The sequence below is a fragment of the Chiloscyllium plagiosum genome, unplaced genomic scaffold (assembly GCF_037043375.1).
Source record: "Chiloscyllium plagiosum isolate Xiang-an unplaced genomic scaffold, Cpla_swu_hap1 HiC_scaffold_8, whole genome shotgun sequence".
In the NCBI taxonomy this organism is placed as follows: Eukaryota; Metazoa; Chordata; class Chondrichthyes; order Orectolobiformes; family Hemiscylliidae; genus Chiloscyllium; species Chiloscyllium plagiosum.
Window position 1 is genome coordinate 57,979,438 of NW_028270146.1, and position 23,318 is coordinate 58,002,755.

Sequence of the window (23,318 nt, forward strand, 5' to 3'; positions counted from 1 at the left end):
CAAAGTGCCCCCTTGGGCACCCCACCGCCCCCTGCCCTGCCTGCCAACACTCCTATTCCTGATGAACAGCTCATGCTTGGAATATTGACTGTCCTGCTCCTTGGATGCTGCCAAACCAGCTGTGCTTTTCCACTGCCACTTTTCTTTGACTCTGATCACCAGTATCTGCAGTCCTCACTTTCTCCAAAACAGGAGAAATTGCCTGACTCAGAAATTGATGATGTTGCAAAAGTAAAATACTTATTTACATAAAGCAACCACCTTCTGTGATGGAAATTTATTAGGTTAAAGGACTCCAGATGTTGTTATGGGTGAAGGATAAGGTCTTTCTCAAAGAATGCTGACATCAAATATGGATTTCTTGTGAGGTTGCCACATGCTTGATGCCATCAATCTGTTAAATCAAACCGTGGCCTGACTGAGTTGCAGTTCACAACGTAACCCTGCTCCTGGTAAACATGCTGACATACACATCCGATTGGTTGTGGAGAATCCCCCTTCCCTTTTCTAATTGGCCCAGCTTTCCCACTTGGTGGCTGCTAACTGCTCAGCTGAACCTTGGCTTGCCATGTTGAACTGATAGTGATGGGAAGAAAAAGTGTCTCTTCCTTTTCCACCTCCTTCACCCTAGTAGAAACTGTAAAATCCCCTCCCCCAACAATCTTCCCATCCTCACCCTAAAACCCCCAGCTCAAATCTGATGCTGTTGTTGTTGGACTGCAAAGCTTCCAGTTAATCCATTGACTGAATGTGGGACTTCCTTCTGTAGTGGTAATAGAAGTATCACCTTAAGCCAAACAATATCCCACTGTCTATGTAATGGCTGTGGAACTTTTTTGTGCAGGCTCCCATTTGACCTTTTAGTCAGTCGTGGGAAGAGTATATAACACAGCATTCTGTAAAACCCAGTCGATAAAGGCAGGGTATGTCACCTCAGTGGAACTGATGGAACACATGCTTTCTCTTCATAGAACATAGAACATTACAGCACAGTACAGACCCTTCGGCCTTGTTGCACCCACCCATGGAATCAATCTGAAACATATCTATCCTACACTATTCCATTTTCATCCATATGTTTATCCAATGACCATTTAAATGCCCTTAAAGTTGGCGTGTCTACTACTATATCTGTAAGGTTTCTGCAAAAGTTGTTTTCATGAAAATGGTTAAGTAAAACCTGATCATAAGTGCTGTGGTAAGGGTAGAAAGCAGTTTGGCTCGGACTGAGGTTATGTCTTAGTTGATTAATCACTTGATCATCTTACAGAAAATGTTCTTGAAGAGTATTGGTCAGTAGTTAAGTAAGTCAATTATCTTTGTTCAACATGAATTTGCTGGGATTTAGTCTTCAAAGATGGGGAAGGAAAACTGAAAGGAAAGTACAACTTGTGGATCAGGATTTTTCATAAAATATGTGGTGCTTTGCAAGGATGTCTTGGTAGCAACCTATGTACTCAGTCACTAACTGGTACTGAGCATAACATCTCTGTCATAAATGTTGAAAATCTGCCCCTGAGTCCCATGGCTTTTTTCTCACAGGATGTGATGGGTTTAAACAGGGTGACACCTCACTTGGTGAATTCCCTTTGATAGGAATCTTTGGTTATTATCTCCTACAAGAAGATTGAGCATTTCAGGTAAATCTTGTGTGTCCCAAATAATATGGAAGAATTGACACATGAAATGCGGGTATGTTAACTTAGAGCAAGAGACTTTTGGGCCCAGTAATTGCTGCCTGGCAACGTAGATCTTTATATCTGGTTTGAGACTCCTTAACCGCAGGGCACTATGAACAATTAATTGTACAAATATTGTTTTAGATGAAAAATGTGCTGTGCCTAGTGAGGGCAAAGTGAGAATGGAGAGAGTGTCTAATGTGCTTTGCCCTAGTGGAGATGTTAAGTTATTTTTAGCATTGCTCTACAATTCTACCATTGTATGAGATGGCACTCAGTGCCACTTTGCTATTTCTGGGTGCCATTCCTGGTATGCTTGCTGGCATGCACATTCCAGTCTGAGCCTTTGGACCAGTTTCCAAGGAGATCTTGAACGATGCAAGATGTTTAACTTGGCACCATTGAAGCTCTTCTGAACTTTTATGTATATCTTGTCTGAATGCTCAGTTTAAGTAGCAGTACTCAGGTATAAATCCTCAAACATGGAAAGGTTGGTGAAACATGCAGAGCAATTTTTTCATGTGAGTGAGCTGAGCACTTTCTTTCTTGTGTCATTGAATCCCAGTACTGAAGGCTGAACTATGTTTTGAAAGGCTGCTCTCCCGTTTCCATATACTCCAACAATTTACACCAGTTTTACAATGGATTTAGTTTGCAGGAAAACTACTACATAAACATTTCTTCAGACATCTAGGGAACACAAATAGTTTTGTGAAGATTATGAAGAAGAAATTCATTGGTAATTCAACTGGTTCCTGATAAAATGTCTTCAGTACTCATGTTAACTAGGACAAGACGTCACATTGTGTGATGGTGGATAAATGCATTGTGGAATGAAGATGTACATGGAGGTGCTTATGATTCTACAAACACTTGAGTGATTCTAAGTGTTGCATTCTCCATTTTTAATATGTTCCAGTGCTACTGTTCTCCTTTGGATGGCATGAGAAAAAAAATACTTTCTTTGTGTGTTTCAAACTTTCACTGTTGGGACTGATGAAAATTGAATTACTAGAGCTATCAAAGGCATGAAATCTAAGTTATGCTGTGAGTGAATTTGTGAAATTTTTACAGGCCTGATATTGATGGCTTACTTTCAATGTAAAAATGCATTCTGCTAACAAGCTATACAGGAAAATATCAAGGTCAGATGCAAAACAACCTAAAAGGCAGAGAGGAAAATCAAGACAGCGTGCTGTTCTTCACCACCTTCACATATCTTGCAGTGGTTTGCTACAGATCATTCTGTGAAATACATGTTGCAGAATTATGTGGGACACTTCATAGTACTAATGTTGTAGAGAAATAAATTGCTTACTGGCTCTTTTCTGAAATGATGTATAAAATTGAATATGTAGCAGACTGCGGAATGTGACCAACTCTGATAAGGCAATGCAGTTGCTGATTACCACATACCCTGGGCCTAGTGCCATGTTGCTAATCTGGTTTGGTCTGAATTAATTTTACTGAATATGTAATGACCAGAGAGAAACATTTTTGTGGTGGTTTTAAATCTTAAGACTAAAAGATCATACTAATTGATTATTAGATGTTAATCTTCAAATTTGGAACTCTGCTGGAACCTAGCTCTGTTTACTATTGTATAATCTGTGTGCAATGACATCATTTATAAAATTACAACATTGTGTGAATTCGAGACATGGTTCAAATCGATCTCTGTTTAAAAGCACTTTGCTTGGTCTACAGGGAATTTTGACATTTTTGGCAAGGAGGAGAAAAACTAGTTCGAGGCAAGAGACCTCCTTTCTCAGTTAAATGTGTTCTGGTTGATGAAGGAATGACAGCAAACTGGAGTATAAATCAAATCCATAAATGCCATATTCATTAATTGTAGCAGAGCATTCAATTTTACTCTGCATGTTTGAACTAAATATGTGACGTTTGTTGTAATCACTAAAGCTTGAAAAATGCCCTTGAACGTACAATAATTATGAACGAACTAGACAGGATAATTTTAAATAAATTGTGTGGAAGAAGTACCTTGCTGGCTTGTTGTGCATTTCCTCTTATTTATCCATTAAATTCAGAGACTTCTGCTTGAATAGTGGTATGACATCTATTTATGAAGGTCATACACCCAATGGTAAAACATGGCCACCAATGAAGTCACAAATGTGCTATGTATATTTGTTCCAACAATTGTAATAATACCATAATGCTGAAGCTTTATATTTAACAATAAAAGATCTGAGAAATATCCTAATTCTCAATGATTTAGGAACATTATCAGCAATGTGAATTTTTGGAATATATTTTCGCTGTTAGCATAAAGCATGACCTGGCACAGCCCAGGGTTATCCTCCAATGTTCACAAATACTTTTTGTTAGAAGAGTCAACTGCTTTGTATGAAATATAAACCGGCATTTCCACAAGATTCTTTGGCTTGTCTCCATGGGATAAGAATAGACTGAGGAAATAAAATAGCTTTGAGGAAAGATGAATGAAAGGATTCATTAAACTATTTTCCATCCACTTGGTTGAGATGAAGCCTGCTCCCAAGCCTCTGCCAGATGTACAAAAAGAGCCTGGGATGATTGAATTTCTCTCCCACCGTCACCTGTGGAAATGTACCTCATTCATTTCATTTCCTGATATTCCTGAGGTCCTTTTCTTTCTTGATGGTCATCTTAGAGTTTGTGGAGTAAGACGTTCAGCGACAGATCTGGATCTGATCACTACATTTGTAAAATTTGCTCATTGGATGTAGGGATTGTTAGCTAGACTGACATTTACTGCCCATCATGTCCTTGAAAAGGTTGTGGTGAGGTGCCTCCTTGAACTACTGTAATCCTTGGGGTATATGAACACTTACAGTTCTGTTAGAACGCATTTCAGGATTTTGTTCATGGCGATGTCACTGTTATGGACCATCCCAAATCCTCTTCAAATATATCAAGGAGATAACCTAAACCGTAACTTTTTCTTATTTAAAGACAAGTGTAAGGTACTGTGTTCTAGATGTAATCCAATTGTAATTTGCTTAAATTCCAAGTAAAGCACACATTATTCTGACTCTACAGTTAACATTTAAACAAAAGGAAGAAGAATTGGACTAACTTTAACGTTATTGGAAAACTTAACAGAATAATAGTTTATTTAACAGCAACTGTTCCAGTATAGTAACACCCCATAAACACGTCATTGGCACAGGGAATCTCATTAAAATAGATTGTCTCTCATGCAATGTTTCTCCAGTCCAGGAGGAAAGAACATCAAGAGAAAAGATCTTGCAGAAAAAACTCTAGCATTTTAATGTAGAAGGGAGAGATGAATGGTAGCTTCAAAATCCCAGGACATAGGACTGTAGATTCAAAGCAGAGCATAGACTGGGACTTTCCAGTTTGGTGCTGAAGTATGAAACACAGTGCCTTGGATTGTGTCACACTTGCCATGTCTATGACAAGTTTTCTGGAATGATTATCCACTGTTCACCTCTTTTTATATTTGTGTTCAATGGGGACTTCACAGGAGCATTACGTGTGGATGGCTAGCTGAAATTCTCACCCTTACCACTGGCAGCTTCCAGTGCTGAAGGTTCTAGTGCCAAATTTAAGAGTCGCCATGTTTCCTTTGACCCCTTGCTGCAGTCATCACTCTTACCCGCCCCTGTCCCTGGAGATATCTGCCGAGCACCAGAATGTGGCTTCCAGCTTTCATGATGCCTCTACAGCTACTCTTCCCCAGCCCGCTCTGGCCAAAAGTCTTCCTTTATGAAGGGCGAATGATGTCTTCCCCTGAGAAACATTTGAGGGAGGAGGTCAGCCCCTCTGATGTTCAAAAATATGGTGGGATCCAGTGCACAAAATAGATAAACATTCTTCTGCCCTTCTTCTGCAATGGTAAGTGCCACTATGTTCTCACTGTAACCTTACATTCACAGGGCCATCAGTCTAACACTGCCAATGTCATAGGCATGCTGTTCTCAGCATTACATGCTTGAAGTAATATCAGGACTCATGCACCCACCTTATGCTGTTAGTCTTCTAATACTTTCTGGGCACAATGCTTTCTACTGACTGAGGAGGGATCACTAACTTGACAAGGTTATATATCAAGTAATCTTGCATTTATTCTCATCATATTCAACTCTTCTTTTGTTGAAGTGTTCAACTGGCACACAATGTGAAGAAGAGAGCTCTGACTGGTTGCAGCCTTTATGATCTCTCTATTCTCACCTATGAAGATGACTCAGTGCAGCTAGCAGTTGAGGACCGAGGCTGATCCTGCACTGATGGAAATGGAAGGACAGGCAGAATTCAGTGAGCAACATTCTTGTCTGCACTTCTCAGATTGTCAGCCACTCTCTTATATTCCACTACATAAGGGTTTGTACTTCTTCACCATATAATTCTCTCTTTTGTCTCCCATGTGTGAATGATCTACAGAGAGTGAAATGGAAGAGGCCTCAGAGGTTGCCCAAACAAATACTTCTGAGGACAAAGCCAGTGACACCTCAGAGGATGTGCCAGCAAGACCATCTCCAGTGCCTCCACCAGCTAAGGGACTGTCGCCTCAGTAGGTGCGTATATCAGCTAGAGTAGACTCACCAACACCATCTATTGAGTATATCTGTCACATGTATTCACAGCCTGTGGAGTTAGAAAGACTTATAACCTCTGACACTCATTGAGCTCCCAGAGACGAGGCCCCTGCTGAGCCCCATACAGAAGTGCATCAGTTCTTGATTACAATGTGCTCAATCAGTATGGAGAATGTAGGAATAACATGCAGTGACACTTGATGTCATCACCTGATTGGAGGAAATTGTCCACATTGTACCTCCTGCAGTGGCTTCACAGTGGCAGCTGCCTTGGAGAGCCAGATCCGTCCAATGCTCAGTGGAAGTAGGCAAAGCACACCTGATAGTTGACTCTCAATATTCTTCACAAAAAGATAAGGGTGAACTGTTAGGATTTGTACACCTCACTGATAATGAGAGCTCACGCTCCGAGAATAGAATTGCAGGTAGATAGGATAGTGAAGAAGGCGTCTGGTATGCTTTCCTTTATTGGTCAGAGCATTGAGTACAAGCTTTGGGAGGTCATGTAGCGGCTGTACAGGACATTGGTTAGGCCACTTTTGGAATATTGCAAGCAATTCTGGTCTCCTTCCTATCAAAAGGATGTTGTGAAACTTGAAAGGGTTCAGTAAAGATTTACAAAGACATTGCCAGGATTGGAGAATTTGAGCTATAGGGAGAGTTTGAATGGGCTGGAGCTGTTTTCCCTGCAGCATTGGAGGCTGAGGGGTGACCTTAAAGGTGGTTTATAAAATCATGAGGGGCCTGGATAGGTTAAATAGACAAAGTCATTTCCCTGGGATGGGGAGGCCAGAACTAAAGGACATAGGTTAGCGTGAGAGGGGAAAGATATAAAAGAAACCCAAGGGACAACCTTTTCACACAAAGGGTTGCATGTGTATGGAATGAGCTGCCAGAGGTTGGTACAATTGCAACATTTAAAAGGCATCTGGATGGGTATATGAATAGGAAGGGTTTGGAGGGATATGGGCCGGGTGCTGGCAGGTGGGACTAGATTGGGTTGGGATATCTGGTCGGCATAGACGAGTTGGACCGAAGGGTCTGTTTCCATGCTGTACATCTCTATGACTCTAATAAGCGGTCATTGCAATGCTACAGTATAGGATCCTATCATTGCACAAGACTATAGGAAGACAACACTATGAGACTAATGACATTAAGGATGTAGCAGACTTGGGGTGGCTTTCTCAGGTTGAGTGTTCACTGATCATCCTTCTCTTTAAAGACAGGGCATGCCAGAAAAGGTAGCCCTCCGTGAGCCACTTTTCATGAAGTACGCACTGTTACACAATGCAGTTGCACCCAGTTAACACAGAGCCTAGCAATCTTTCAGCTAGGCTTCTTACCTCAAAGTTATCACATCACAAGCTGACAGGAAAAATTGTTCAGTTTTAAACTTTAATTTCAAATAATATTGAAAATGAAACACTTCTCAGTCAATGAAATGTGTTGGATAGAGATTGCAGCAGCCTCCCAGACAGCTGGTCCATAATAAACAGCATCGAAATCAGCATGTGCATGCAGTTCAGTCCTGTTAGATGTGTGTGGCTGTGAGATTTTTATGTGCCACTCTGACTCAGCAGACAATAGCCCTGCTGTCTTTGTGTCTGTAAATCCTGGGCCATCTGACTCTCAGCTTCCTCCTCAGAGAGATCTCCCTCACCTCTATCTCTTCCTGGCCTGAGACCTTTTCCCCTCTGTAGAGCCAGCGTGGGGAGAATGCAGCAAATAACTTTGGTGTGAGCATTGACCTCTCCCTGTTGAAGCCCACACAATGTTGTAAATATGTCAGTGTGAAGACTTTTGATTGCAGCAGTGGCATGAACCAAGATTTGACAGGATTGCCCTGGGTGTCTTGTTTGATGGCAGTGAATTTTAAGAAACAATTTTTCTATTTATTTCGGCTGGCACTTAGGCTGTTATGAGCCTCTGCACCAATGATTAGTTTTTATTTGTAACCCTCAGGTTTTCCAATTTGTCAATGTAAGTTGCTGGGAAGAAGGGGTATTGAAGCATGCTTGGTAGATCAAAGTACATGAAAGTGCTCTGTGCCCACACCCATTAGCCACACACCTGCATCTGTGGACACAGCCACAATGTTTTATGTTGCTCAATGATAAATGGTTCAACGCTCAAGATAAATTGTGACAGCAGAAACATGTGCCAGCTGACTAACTCTTTTCTTGAATGCTCTTCAGATATACACTGATCACAGCATTAGATTGTTCTATAAGGCCAGATGGTTAACAACCAGCACGCCCAGAGATGTCACTAACCACATTTGCTGACACAGGATAAAAGCAAATTACTGCGGATGCTGGAATCTGAAACCAAAAAAGAGAAAATGCTGGAAAATCTCAGCAAGTCTGGCAGCATCTGTAAGGAGAGATAAGAGCTGACGTTTTGAGTCTAACTGACCCTTTGTCAGGATTTTCGTTTGTCTCTCTCCCTCTGTCCACCTTCACTGCTTTCCTTTTCTCTCTCAGCTTTGACAAATATCCTAACAGATGCTGCCAGACTTGCTGAGATTTTCCAGCATTTTCTCTTTTCACATTTGCTGACACGATGTGACTCCATGACAATGATTGTAAGGAACTGCATTCAGAGTTAGGTTTACAGCTGTGTTCCAGCTGTTCTAGGAACATCTGCTGCTACCACACACCATAGAATTGGTGTACCAAGTGATTAAGCCAGTCATTTGTGACCAAAGGTCTGTGCAACATTTTTTATTTGCTTAATTTTTACCTGACTCTCCACATCCCTACCCTTTAGCCTCATCAAATGCTTTAAATGGATTTAGATTTAAATTGGTTCATCTGAAAGGATTTGACCATTCTTGCTCGCCTAGCCATGACCCACTCCTCCTCTTCCTCACCCACCTCCTCTATGACATTTCCCTTTACATGTTGTTTACACAAGACTTTTCCCTTCAGTTAAACAACTTCTTTTAACACTTAGCTTGGGTTCGATCTGGTTCAGTGCTTAATGAAGCAGGTGAAGTGACCTGGGAATTTAGAGTCATAGAGATGTACAACGTAAAAACAGACTCTTGGGTCCAACTCGTTCATGCAGACCAGACATCCCAACCTAATCTAGTCCCATTTGCCAGCACTTGGCCCAAATGCCGCTAAACCCTTCTTATTCATACGCCTATCTAGTTGCCTTTTAAATGCTGCAATTGTACCAGCCTCCACCACTTCCTCAGGCAGCTCATTCCATATACATACCACCCTCTGCTTGATAGGTTGCCCCTTATGTCCCTTTTACATTTTTACCCTCTCATCTTAAACCTATGTGCTCTAGTTCTGGCCTCCCCCACCCCAGGGAAAAAACCTTGTCTATTTACCCTATCCATGCTCCTCATGATTTTGTAAGTCTTTATAATGTCACCCCTCAGCCTCCAGGGAAAACAACCCCAGCCTATCCAGTCAGAGACACAGATGGACATTTCTGCAGCTGGCCGCGGAAAATTAGACTGGGTGTTGCCTCCCTGGTGCCAGGATTGAGGATATCTCGCAGAAAGTATGAAATATTCTCAAAGGGGAGTGGGACCAGTAGGTAGTTGTTGTGCACATTGGAAGTAATGACATAGGAAGGGAAAAGGATGAGCTTGTAAAGGGAGAATATAGAAAGTTAGGCAGAAATTTAAAAAGGAGGTCCTCAAGGGTAGTAATATTTGGATTACTCCTGGTGCTATGAACTAGTGAGGGCAGGAATAGGAGGATAGGGCAGATGAATGTGTGGCTGAGGAGCAGGTGCAGGGGAGAAGGGTTCGCATTTTTGGATCCTGATATGTTTTTAACAAATTCTCATTCTAGCAGGGTGAGCACCACTTGTTAAACCTTTAGAATTAAACATTTAATAGCAAGGACCCCTTAAGTAGCCTGGCATTTAAGGGTCTTAATTGATATCAGGTAGGAGGACCAACTTGCAATTTCCCCACTGCTGGTAAAATACCAGCAATGACAGGAAGGGCAAGAGCATGCCGCCATCTCTTAGCAAACACCGATTTTTCACATATCTTTCTTTCCAGAATGTTCCCTGGGCCCCACAAAATCTGGAGTCAGTCTGGAAGGAATGATGTAATGGACTATCATTCTCATTGGCTATTAACAATTGTGATGAAGCTTTGAACAGAAGTAGACAGAATGTATAGCATAATTCATGACTTCATCCAAATTCTGTTGGAAGGAGATTCTACCATCTGGATAGATAAAATTGTATTCTACAGCCTGAGGCATCTCAAAACATTATCTGCATTTGTTTTGTGCTGCAGAATTTCACCTTTAGGAGAGGTCATTCCGTTCAGCTAGAGAAACAAGATGATCTTTCTACAGTTGTGGCAGAGCAGAAAGGAGAGGAGGAAGATGGTGAGATGCCAAGAAGACTGATGCATCAATCTTTATTGTCAGGATTTTTATCTGATAGTAAGACTTGGGGCATCATTTTAATAATCCTGTTATCTTCTCTGTACTACTTCAACCCTATTAAAAACACATTGTAATTAGTCACTGCTAGCTCCGCTTCTAGTATAAACGTCAATCTTCAACATTTCACAGGGAGAATCAAGCTTTGGGGCCTGGTTTATAAATTAGTGTTTGCTGACAAAAATGGTCAGGACCCTGCAGGCTTCTATCACAGTTCCACTGCAAATCAAATGAATTGCAATTGCTTGCAATAAACCTGAATTTCTACACTAGGCAGTGGCCAGGATCTGTTTCACTAGCATTAAGCTTTGGGCGTATGAAACACAGAGCAAGAGGGAAAAATGGCTGGTGAGGAGGAAGGAATGTGAAAATGGGCTGGAATGAAGACCAAATGTAACTAAGTAGGCCAGATAGTCAATGCAATTAAGATGTTTTAAAGTTTCTCCTTATTGTCACACTCATCACTTGGAGAATAATATGAAAGGATGGAAAGATTTACAGGAATTATAGATATAAGGTAATTTCATGATCTAGCTACAGACCCATCTTTTTGACAACATCTCCCAAATCCATGACTGAGACCATCTAGAAAGACAGGGGTAGGAGAGGGTATACAAACACCACCAGCTGCCGGGAGCACATCATCCTCATTTGAAAATACATCACCATTCTTTCATTGTTGCTGTGTCAAAGCATTGACATTTGTATATATCAGCACTGTTAGAGTACCTTCACCATATAAATGGTTCAAGGTTGTGGCTTAGCACTTTACAGCATTCTGGAATTAATAATGAGTTCAACACCTTCAAATTGTGAACCAACTCCCATTTCTTCCTTTTCTTTTAGCATTACTTGTTACATTCTCTGTCACCATGTTGTCTCATCCCTCCCCCTCACCCTAGTGGGACTGTCTGTTCTTTCCAGTCTGGCAGAAGAACACACCATTGTGTTGCCACACTCACATTCAGATCACTTAGTCTGAACTGTCTTTTCTCCCACAGCCGCTCTACACCACACCACCACCCACCCACGCCAAACCTCCCCCCTGCACCAACTATAGCGTAAATGCTGCCCCCTCCACACTTCACTTCAGCTCTAATGAACAGTCATCTAGATTTGAAACATTAGCTTGCGATCTCTCTGTAGATGCTGCCTGACCTGCTGTGATCTGCAGCATTTGTTATTTTCAGTCATGAGAGATATTTATTGGCCTTACCTCTTCTGAGGTTCACGGAGAAAACTGAAGCTTGTTACCACACCTGTTCATACCACACAGAGGGCATTTAAACCTGGATGTAATTTGTAGGAGGCAGTTGTTCAGGTATATCTGTACTTGGAGGAGTTCTGTTAATAATTTGATTGAGAGTATAGTAATAATATGATCCTTTTTATCTCTCTTGGTAACCACAATTTATTGGCATTTATTAGTGAAAATACATTTGCTTTTCCCACTTAGAGTCATTGAGATGTACAGCATGGAAACAGACCCTTCAGTCCAACCCATCCATGCTGACCAGATATCCCAACCGAATCTAGTCCCACCTGCCAGCGCCCAGCCCATATCCCTCCAAACCCTTCCTATTTATATGCCCATGCAAATGCCTCTTAAATGTTGCAATTGTACCAGCCTGCACCACTTCCTCTGGCAGCTCTTTCCATACACATACCACCTTCTGCATGAAAAGGTTGCCCCATAGGTCTCTTTTATATCTTTCCCCTCTCACCCTAAACCTATGCCCTCTAGTTCTGGACTCCCTGATCCCAGGGAAAAGACTTTGCCTATTTACCCTATCCATGCTCCTCATAATTTTGTAAACCTCTATAAGGTCACCCCTCAGCCTCTGACGCTCCAGGGAAAACAGCTCCAGCCTGTTCAGCCTCTCCCTATAGCTCAAATCCTCCAACCCTGGCAACATCTTTGTAAATCTTTTCTGAACCATTTCAAGTTTCACAACATCCTTCTGATAGGAAGGAGACCAGAATTGCACGCAATATTCCAACAGTAGCCTAACCAATGTCCTGTACAGCCGCAACATGACCTCCCAACTCCTGTACTCAATACTCTGACCAATAAAGGAAAGCATACCAAACACCTTCTTCACTATCCTATCTACCCGTGACTCCACTTTCAAGGAGCTATGAACCTGCACTTCAAGGTCTCTTTGACTTGCAAAGATGTCTTTATAGAAAATTACAGAATGAAGTAAATTTAATCATATTTTTTAATTATTATGAATGAAGTTTTAGATTTTGCAACATTTTATCCTCGTTTATGCTGTACTAAGCTCAATTACTGAGTTCCCCATTTAGAATAGCTGGAAGAGATTATAGACAGGCATCACTGTTAGGATGCTGATAACATGACAGTACATGGCACTGTTGGCACCTTGACAACAAGTATTGAGCAACGCTGATTGACTGTAGCTTGCACTGTCAAAATAAACCTGTTCACTCCCAAAAGTCTCACAGGCAGAAACAATAACAGCCACAAGCATGAACAACAGGTATCACCCAGGCCTGTATATGAGAAATGCTAGAAGTAATGAGATGTCATCATGAGAACATTGGCAATTCACCAGATTTTGTGGATAGTGTTATGAAACGATTTTTGACTAGCTTCATCATATTGCAATCACTGTATTGTGAAGGTTATTTATACAGTAAAATAAAAACTGGCTTTTAAGATACATCCAGGATGCACTATAATTACTTCTGTGAGAAGTCAGAAATGCTATATCCCCTAGTGCAAAATGATTTTATATTTAACCTAAGGAAAAGCATTAGAATGTGTACAATATCCCTAAGTCATTTCAGAAAATGTATTTCCCTTACACTTGCACAAAGGAAATAGTCAAGTGTCACTTATGAATATGGCTGTACAGACAAGTACACCACAAGTATTAATATTTTCATGTATCACATGATGTATATTTTTTAATCATCATCTCTCCTGTTGATGTTTGGCCCTGGACCTTTGATTGGCCAGATAGTTGTTATTTAACTTTCCATTGAGTTTGTGTATGGGGACCATAGAATTCCAATCCTTGCACATTCTGAAATTGTCCTTGCATTGTCCAGGAAATTGAATTTCCCACTGGACAATTCCTCTACACTTTGAGCCCTCTGAAAGTCTCCATTTAATTCGGAAACTTTGGAAGTCTCCAAAAATTAAACGAAATAGCTACTCAGGAAATGTTAAACTATTAAATACATGATCTGACTCCTGAATAACTATTTAACAGACTTACTTCACAACCCCTTAACTATACCTCCCTCAGTCCACTTACATTCCCCAGACTTTGATACCATAGCCATCCCCAGCCAATCCCATCCCGGGACCTGATAAAACCCAGGGATCCACAGCACCCATCGGGGACCTGACCCCTTGACACATCCCATCCTGGGGACCCAACACCCGTGCCTTACTCTGCACCCAAACCCTCCTCCCCAAGCTTAACTGGAACAGATTCCCTGCCTGACCTACCCTCCTCCCATACTGGGTTTGATCCTGGCCCCTCATTGATCCCCCTCCCAACACCACAGGACACAACCTGACAGCCCCTGTTGGACTGACTCTTTCTGGAACCTCATTGGACTTGACTCAACTCCTTCTGCCCCCACCACTGGTAGACACAGAGACCCAGACCTGAAACCCAGCCTCCCCATACCAAATCCTCCGCCCTATCACAAGCACCACTGACTTGTCCCAAACACCCACCCACTACGATCTACCATAAATATTGTATTTTTCCACTTTGCACCTTGGCATCCCACCTACCTGACATCCTACCTGACTGACCTGGTACCCAATCTCCCAATTATCTGACATCCTAACCTGAGAAACCTATCCCCTTCACAGCCTTCAGCGTTCCCAGCTGGCATGCTACTTACCTGGCACTCTACATGTCTAGCACTCTGCCCTTCCAGTAATCTAACATCACGCTTACTTATCTTTAAAACTGCTGTCAAATTGGTTGTCAGCATCTTTACATTTCAGAAGATGGCAGATGACTGCTGTGTAAAAGGAGCATGACAGGTCTACTCTCTGAAAGAACTGTCAGAATTGAAGTATTTCCCCACATTTCTGAGGGAACCTTGAGCGGAATCTTTTATCAGAAATGCAGAGTTCCCTACTTTTGTAAAAATCAAGAGAAAATCCAGCCCTCAGTTGGTTATTGGATGGCATCACACTTCACATCAGATTTACAAGATACATGATCGTAGGCTGGGAGGCAGGAAGACAGATAAAAAAGACATTGAAATGTGTTGGAAATGGAGCCTAATCAGACTGACACATTATCAGTGACAAGAACTTCAACAGCAGGATTGATTTGCAGGGGACCAATTGTGGCAATTAAATGCCTGATTAAAGGCTACCTCCTGCCCCTACCAGATTTTTACCAGTTTCAACAGGGATCACTGCTCAGTGGGAAGACTGCCAGGCAGGTTCCTGGCAGAAGGCTCTCCTTTATGCAACTCAATGGCTCATGGAGAGTCACCTGACAACCATAAATATCACTATGGCTACAGCATCCCTACTAGATGATGAAGGACTCCCATCTTGAATGCTGGTGACTACGACCATGCCTGCAGTATCAACTTTAAGCATCCCTTCAAGATTCCTCGGGATTGTCCCATCCTCTCTTGTGTCCTGAAGCTTCAGTAGTTGTTACTGTTAGTGATGGTGTGGCTGTTGGTGTGCTGGTCCTCCAATTCGGCTGACAACTTTTTGAAGTGGGTCAAAATCCTCAACGATGGCAAACCCACAAGCAGTCTCTTAATTGGCTACTGAATGAAAAACATTGCCTTTGTAAATTGGAGATAGTTATGTAAGGGTAATAAATGTCACTGAACTCAGCCTAAGAACTGAGTTTGACACTCTGGAGATGTGGGTTCAAATACTACTCCAATGACTGGTGAAATTTAATTTAAAAATCTGAGATATAAAGCTAGCCTTAGTAATGATAAGCATAGCAATGATCATCAAATATTTGCTGTCTTAATGTCCTGTTACCTTTCCATACGTCTGAGTGGCAAGACCTCTCATCTCATGGTAAAATTCACATCCAGATTTCTGGATGGATTCCTGTAACATAGAATAGTTTATTTGACATGTAAATGTATCTGACTAACCAGGATTATGAAAATGGCTTTAAATTCAGTCATGTGCTGTTCCATTACAGTGTTCATGATTGACACCTTCTAATGAGCTAGCATTTATGTTTTTGTGGAACCTGACCATTCATTTCATGTGCCAATGAGAAAATGTTTAGATTTTGTTTCGACACTTGAGTACATCTGCACTTTCAAGCAATAATGCAGTCTGTTGTATGTTACAATTTTTTTAAAATTCCTGGTTCAGTTGTAAATCACAAGTAGTTTGGTTGGCTAGATAAAAGGAGGAGGTTTTGCTGAAACTATACAAGGTGCTAATCAGGCCACACCTAAAACACTGAGAGGAGCTTTAGGCCTCTTAACTAAGGAGAATTGCGACTGTACAGGACATTGGTTATGCCACTGTTGGAATATTGCATGCAATTCTGGTCTCCTTCCTATCAGAAAGATGTTGCGAAACTTGAAAAGGTTCAGAAAAGATTTACAAGGATGTTGCCAGGGTTGGAGGATTTGAGCTACAGGGAGAGGCTGGACAGGCTGGAGCGGTTTTCCCTGGAGCGTCAGAGGCTGGGGAAGTCCAGAACTAGACGGCATAGGTTTAGGGTGAGAGGGGAAAGATATAAAAGAGACTTAAGGGGCAATGTTTTCACGCAAAGGGTGGTACGTGTATGGAATGAGCTGCCAGAGGTTGTGGTGGAGGCTGGTATAATTGCAATATTTAATAGGCATTTCGAAGGGTATATGAATAGGAAGGGTTTGGAGTGATGTGGGCCGGGTGTTGGCAGGTAGGTCTAGATTGGGTTGAGATATCTGGTCAGCATGGACAGGTTGGACTGAAGGGTCTGTTTCTGTGCTGTACATCTCTATGACTCTATGACTCTAAATATTCTGGCATTGGGGGCAGTCCACAGAAGATTCACGAGGCTGATACCAGGTATGGACTGACTGACTTATGTGGAGAGTTTCAGTAAGTTTGGCTTGTATTCATTTGAATATAGAAGAATGAGAGGCAACCTTGTTAAAACATACAACATTCTTAGGGAATTTGACAGGATAGATGCGGAAAGATTGTTTCCCCTTGTGGCAGAGTCTAGCACCAGAAGGCATAATGTCAGAATAATTTATCTGAGACTGAGATGAGGAGGAATGTCTTCACTGAAAGGGTAGTGAATCTGTGCATTTATTTACTGTGGGGTTTATTGAGGCTAGGTCATTAAATATCTTCAAGGCTCAGATAGCCTGATTTTTAATAAGTAAAGGAATCAAGGACTATATAGAAAAAGCAGGAAAATGGAGTTGAGGATCATCAGATCCGCCATGATCTCATTCAATAGAGGAGCAGAATTGATGGACTAAATAGCCTACTACTGCTCCTATATCTTATGACCCTGCCTGTAGTATTTTGTGTCTTAGATTTGACTCAGTTTGTAAACTGACGGGCAATTTATGAGACATAATGATCAATGTTATAGTGATAATGTTCAGAAAAATTTCTCACCTCAGCTTAGTGTCAATCTTTAAAATGCGAAGGTTATTCTATCCAACCATCATTGACTATAAATTCTCTGCATAAGACCATTGTCGCTGCGTCCAGTATAGTTGTACTAAACAATCTAAAAAGGCTCAGGGTAAATATGCAACATTGGATCACGCTATTTGTTGTAGGGGAACACACTAAATCATTATTAGCAATTTGTGAGTCATCAGATCTCATGCTCAGCTTCTTATATTAATAACCTTACACAGACAAAGCTATGCAGCAGATTCTACAACCTTCTCTAGTAACTGTACCAAAGGTCTTCATAATGTCAATAAATTTTCCAGTAATTTTTACATTTGCTGAACTGTGAAATCACATTCATTTTTCTGTGTTGCATAAAGCAAAACATTGAATGATGTGCCACAGTAATGTGCAGATTAGGTAATGCAATTCAAATTTGGTGACTAGGAGAAGGAAGACATTATGGTAATTGCAGCAAAAAGATTTTTCGATCTCTCATTGATAATGCATAATAAGTAATAAGATTCTCAGATTATTTCTTACAAAATAGTTGGAAAACTTGCAACATTGTAAAATCAAAGTTATCGTTTTTATACAAGTGCTGAGTGTTTTGTTACTTTTCATTCTAATCAGTCAATCACAGAAATTGCTTCATCTCCACTGTTAATATGTTGAAGCCAGTGGAATGTTCTTTCCAGTTAAGTATTATAGCTACATCTGAGACATAATTGAGTTGTATCTTGTATTCCTCAAGGGGAGACGACCAAGAATACAGAATCCAGGTAAGTCAAAAAAGGCTTTGCTGCATTACTCAACATGGCGTCCAACCTCTGCCTCTTCATTCCCAGTGTCCAATGAGTGTCCACTGCCCTGAGATATTTTGTTGAACATAATGACTGCTGAAAAATAAACATGTTTCTTGAAGCAAATTAATGTTGACGTTCAGGAAAGTGCAATGTCAAACTTGTAATGTTTTGGGCATTTTGCTTTAATTTGATTTAGTCTTGTGGTGAGTCATTTTAAAGGTTACTTAGCAGCGGTTCATCAATTATTATGATGCGTGGATGGTACTGTTTATCTTGGCACTACGCATCTCACATTGTCAGACCAACAAGTATTTAATTAGGTGACCATGTTTCGAGCGAGCCTGCATTCACTTCATTTCAAATTGGTTGTAAAGCGGAGAGCTTTTGTTTACAAGTCATTTCTTGCTATTCTCGGAATAACGATTTCTAGTTAGTTTTTGCCTTACTTGCATTTCTGGGGAGCAATTTTCACCTGCAAGAGTCAGAGAGTTGAGAATCGTCTTTGGAAAGCGGATACTTTAAAATTTTCAAAGATGGCCCCAACCCCCTTTTTGGTTTTAGCAGACGTGAGGCAGGCAACCAATTTAGTCTCACAAGGTTATTGTTATTAAAACCTTTTATGGAAGCTATGAGGCTCCATTCTGACCAATATTTTATTTTTAAAGCATAGAGACCATGATTCTCAGGGATCAGGATTTGCAGCAGGCAAGATGAGGCAAGAAGGGAAAGATTCATAAAGTAAACTATGGCAGCACATGGGGTGGCACGGTGGCTAGCATTGCTGCCTCACAGCACCAGGAACCCGGGATCGATTCCTATCTCGGGTGACTGTCTGTGTGGAGTTTGCACATTCTCTTCGTGTCTGTGTGGGTTTCCTCTGGTGCTCTGGTTTCCTCCCACAATCCAAAGATGGGCAGGTGAGGTGAATTGGCCAGTTTAAGTTGCCATAGTGTTGGGTGCATTAGGCAGGGAAAATATGGGATGGGTAGTTGGTCTGGGTGGGTTACTCTTCAGAGGCTCAGTGTGGACTTGTTGGGCCGAAGGGCCTGTTTCCATACTGTAGGTAATCAAATCTAAATGCTTTTGTTTCATGGCTTATGGACCAGAAGGAATAAGAATGATTCCCCAGGTCCAACAGGGTTAGCTGCATACAACTAGAGACCTGTGAATGAACAAAACCACCATTTGAGTCTCCCACAATGTTTGATTCTGGTTTGTGGAATGTACAACTCAGCCCCCCACCACAATATTCAGGTTTACCTGACATCTACTCCCTGGCTTCCTCCTTGTTCAATATGCAGCCATCCTGTTACGTAGCTGTCAGATAGGAACCTGATGAAGATGCCTGGTAATTGTTTTATGCAGGACCTCAGGGAAAACATCATTTATAGATTTCCTTTCACAGCCTGTCCACCACCCTGAATCTCTTCATAAACCATGAATATATTGGAGCAATAGCTACTGATTTAGCTTCATGCTCTCTTATGCAAACCTACTGGACTATGAAACTCACACAGCAGCTTTTCCAAATTACTTGAAACATCTCATTTGACTCAGATTTGTTTTTTTACTAACCCTTTATCATCAGTTGAATGGGCACTTCCATATTAAATGAAAATTCTTGACGAGTGTCTGGTGGGGAGCCAGTAGAATTGTTCGCAATAGATCTTCCTTCCACACTAAAGAAGTCTGCAGACACTTTGTATAATTGTCTGGGCACTATGGCCACCGCCATACACATACAGTAACTTCAAGAGGTAACTGGTACATGGTCTGTGCTGGAACCACTGGATTGCTGTGGGCTTGGACAGTTGTCTGATTTTCTATAGATAAAAGAGAAAGGACAAGCTCTGGGGTCTCTGCAAATTCAGCTATTCTTGGCAGACTCTCCATCTATTTGAACTGAGTGTGCCTTGCAGGTTTGAGCCACAAATGAATAGTTCTGCATTGGCAACTACTTTCATACCAGTGCAAATGAATTTCCTAATTTTCTGTGGCCGTTGCTGCAAGTTACACATGTGAGGACTCATAGAAACTATAGTTTTTTTATGCATCTCCAAAGTGCTTTCTTGAGAGGTGGTCTTAATAAACCTGAGTAGTTTTACATCAGCAAATGGATGTCAACACTGTTGTGATGCAAAATACTAGCCCCTAGGGTCTTCTCTTAACTCTAAACCAGACTGATAGCGTTACATCAATCCAAAGTGAAACATAGTTGAAATTTCAGTACAGTGCAATGAGAGGAAACACTTGCAAAATATTCTTATATCTCATTATTCTGGCATTTAAGCTATCTTGTGATAGTTTTCTGAGGGAAAATAGATTTTGAAATGGTTGCTGTTTATTGGATGCAGGTTGTCCCTATAAATTAGACTGTTATCAATTATCACTTATGCTGTACTGAGCAATTGAAGATAAACAGACCAATCTAAAAATGAGAGCTTATATTCAGTACTTCAATTGGTAAGCAATTCTCAATCACTCCAGTACATTAGAGCAGAGTCCTTTAATACTCTACTTATATTTTCTGCTACCACTTGAGTGACAACACTTTGATTTTCTTATCCTTCTCCTGCTTTCAAACAGTTGCCCAGAATGAAGTAGCAGTGACAATTTCCCTGATGTTTGGTCATCTGTCAATACTATATCTCGCTGTTAAAGTCTTCAGTTGAGTGAATTCTTATCAATAACCAAGTTCAGGCTAACTGATTATAATTTTCTATCTTCTGCTTTCCTTCCTTCTTAAACAGGGCTGTTACATTAATTATTTTCCAGTCCTCTGGGGCTCTCACTGACTCCAGTGATTCCTTAATGGTCATGACCAATGCCTCCACAATCTCCTCAGCCATCCCTTCCGAAATCTGGGGTGTAGTCCCATTTAGTCTGGGTGATTTATCTATCTTTAGACCTTTCAGTTTCCCCAGCACCTTCTCCCTAGTGATAGCCATTACACTCACCTGTGCCCCCTGACTCTCTTGAAGTTCTAATATGGTACTGGTGTCTCCCACCAGGCAGACTGATGCAGATACCCATTGTCTTGTCCTTTGGAAGTGAAGCTTCCAAGTAAAACTCATGCATCTTGTCACCTTGATTGGAAATGCAAAGATATATTAACCACAACCCACTTACATCAAAAGATGCAGCATATACAATTTGTATAGAACTGTCAATGCATTGATTCAGGAGTGAAGATGATTCAGTACATTGAGGGTATATTTACACTAAAACTGTAAAGAGAGTGCAAGGTAATTTTGCTTTACATTGTTAATGCAGATACATTATTGAGTAAATGCACCTTACATCTTGATTTGTGTCCCAATTGACAATAGAACAAAGTGAAATGAGACTCTCTGGAAGAGGAAGGCTTACTCAGTTTCACTTCATAGTCAGTTAACTCAGAAATTACATATCACAAACTGGTTCAACTTGCACTAAAATTCAAGCAATCATGTAAATCCACTCATAGGTATTAGATAAAATTAACTAAGCAATTGATAATTTCTTTGACTTATGGAAGATGTTAGAATAATGTTCTGCCAGAAGAAGGCTGCAGCCATTTTTGGAAGCCCCAAGTGGATTAAATGTCAATCAAACAGTTAACTGCCTGCTGTCTGATTTTCTTGAGCTTGGGGCAGACCCCTTTCTCAAGAGTTGCCAGGAATTTAGAGGGCTTGTACTACTTCATTCCTGGCAGTGCGGAACAATGGCCACTGCTGGGCGAGGCAGGCCAGGCCCCAACAAGAGGTAGATATTGTTTTGACGACACAGGATCTCTTTAAGTGGCAGCAGTCCTATTGACAAAGGACTGCCTCCCCAATTCACAAGCCTGTAGACTGGCTATTACTGAGCTATGCAGCATTCTCCTCCACCACAAATGGAATATCATCAGCAACAAGAATCAATCTCTTCAATGTGCTTCAAAATGCCATGGACAAGAGCACAGAACAGGGAACAGTACAGCACAAGAACAGCCCCTTCAGCTCACTACATATGTGCCGACCATGATGCCATTCCAAACTAATCCTATTTACTTGTATATAGTCCATATCCCTCTATTCCTTGCCTGTTCATATATTTGTTTAAATGTCTCTTAAATGTTGCTATTGTATCAGCTTTTACCATCTCCCCTGGCAGTGCATTCTAGACACCTACCACCCTTTGTGTAAAAGCTTTCCTTGTCTCCCTTAAACCTTCCCCCTCTCACCTTAAATCTATGCCCCCCGCCCCCAGTATTTGACATTTCCACCCTGGGAAAAAGATTGTGACTATCCACCCTGTTTATACTGCTCATAATTTTATATACTTTTATCAGGGCACCCCTTAGTCTCTGACGCTTTAGCAAATTCAATCCAAGTTTGTCCAATCCCTCCTCATAGCTAATACAAGAAGTGTGTCCCTGAATTCCACTGCCCTGATTTAATTGTAAGGAGTAGAGAGATAGGTATCCCACCTCTTTCCTTCCTCCTCACCTTTTAGTCCACCCTGGGGTGGCAAAGGTAGAAGTTAAATTCCATCCTGTGTGTGTCTATCTCACAATGTGCCTCCCAAAATGACGTTATCTTTTTTTAAGCTTTTGCTCACATGCCTTATCCAGTAAAGCTTGATTAAGCCTGAATTAATTATTTTTGTGGTTCCTCTTCTTGATTGTATTTGACAGAACCTAGAGAGTTCTTTGTTTGTGTTCTTAATCCTGTATTTATAGGACAGAATGTCTTCTTGTTGGTCCTTGATGCCTCTGGGGAGAGTTACCTTGCTGCAGAAGTGGATTGTTGTTGGGAAGATGTTATAAGGAAACTGCAACAGTATATATGCCATGAATCAGGAAAGAATTCGCCTAATCTTTTTTATTCAGTTTTAAGCTGCCTCCCCAATTTCCTGCACCTTTTCAATCAATGCGGTTATTTGCTTTTCCCCATAGCTGCTGGATCATTTTGAATTGATTACATCTTCCTAGTTCTAAACGAATCAACTTTGCTGTTCATACATCCACCTAATTGGGCTCAATTTTGGGAGATTGGTTCATAAGAAAATAATCAAAAATACCGTGATTGGATATCGTCTCAAATATTTGTCCTTCACTATTACACCTCTCACTCAGCCCCAGCTGATTGTTGATGGCGATTTTTTTCTTATTTCATGGTTTTCCACTTGGGAAGTGGTATGAAGTGGTGGAAGGATTAACAGGCTAATTAACAGTGCAATACATACCACAGGAATCACTGTCAACA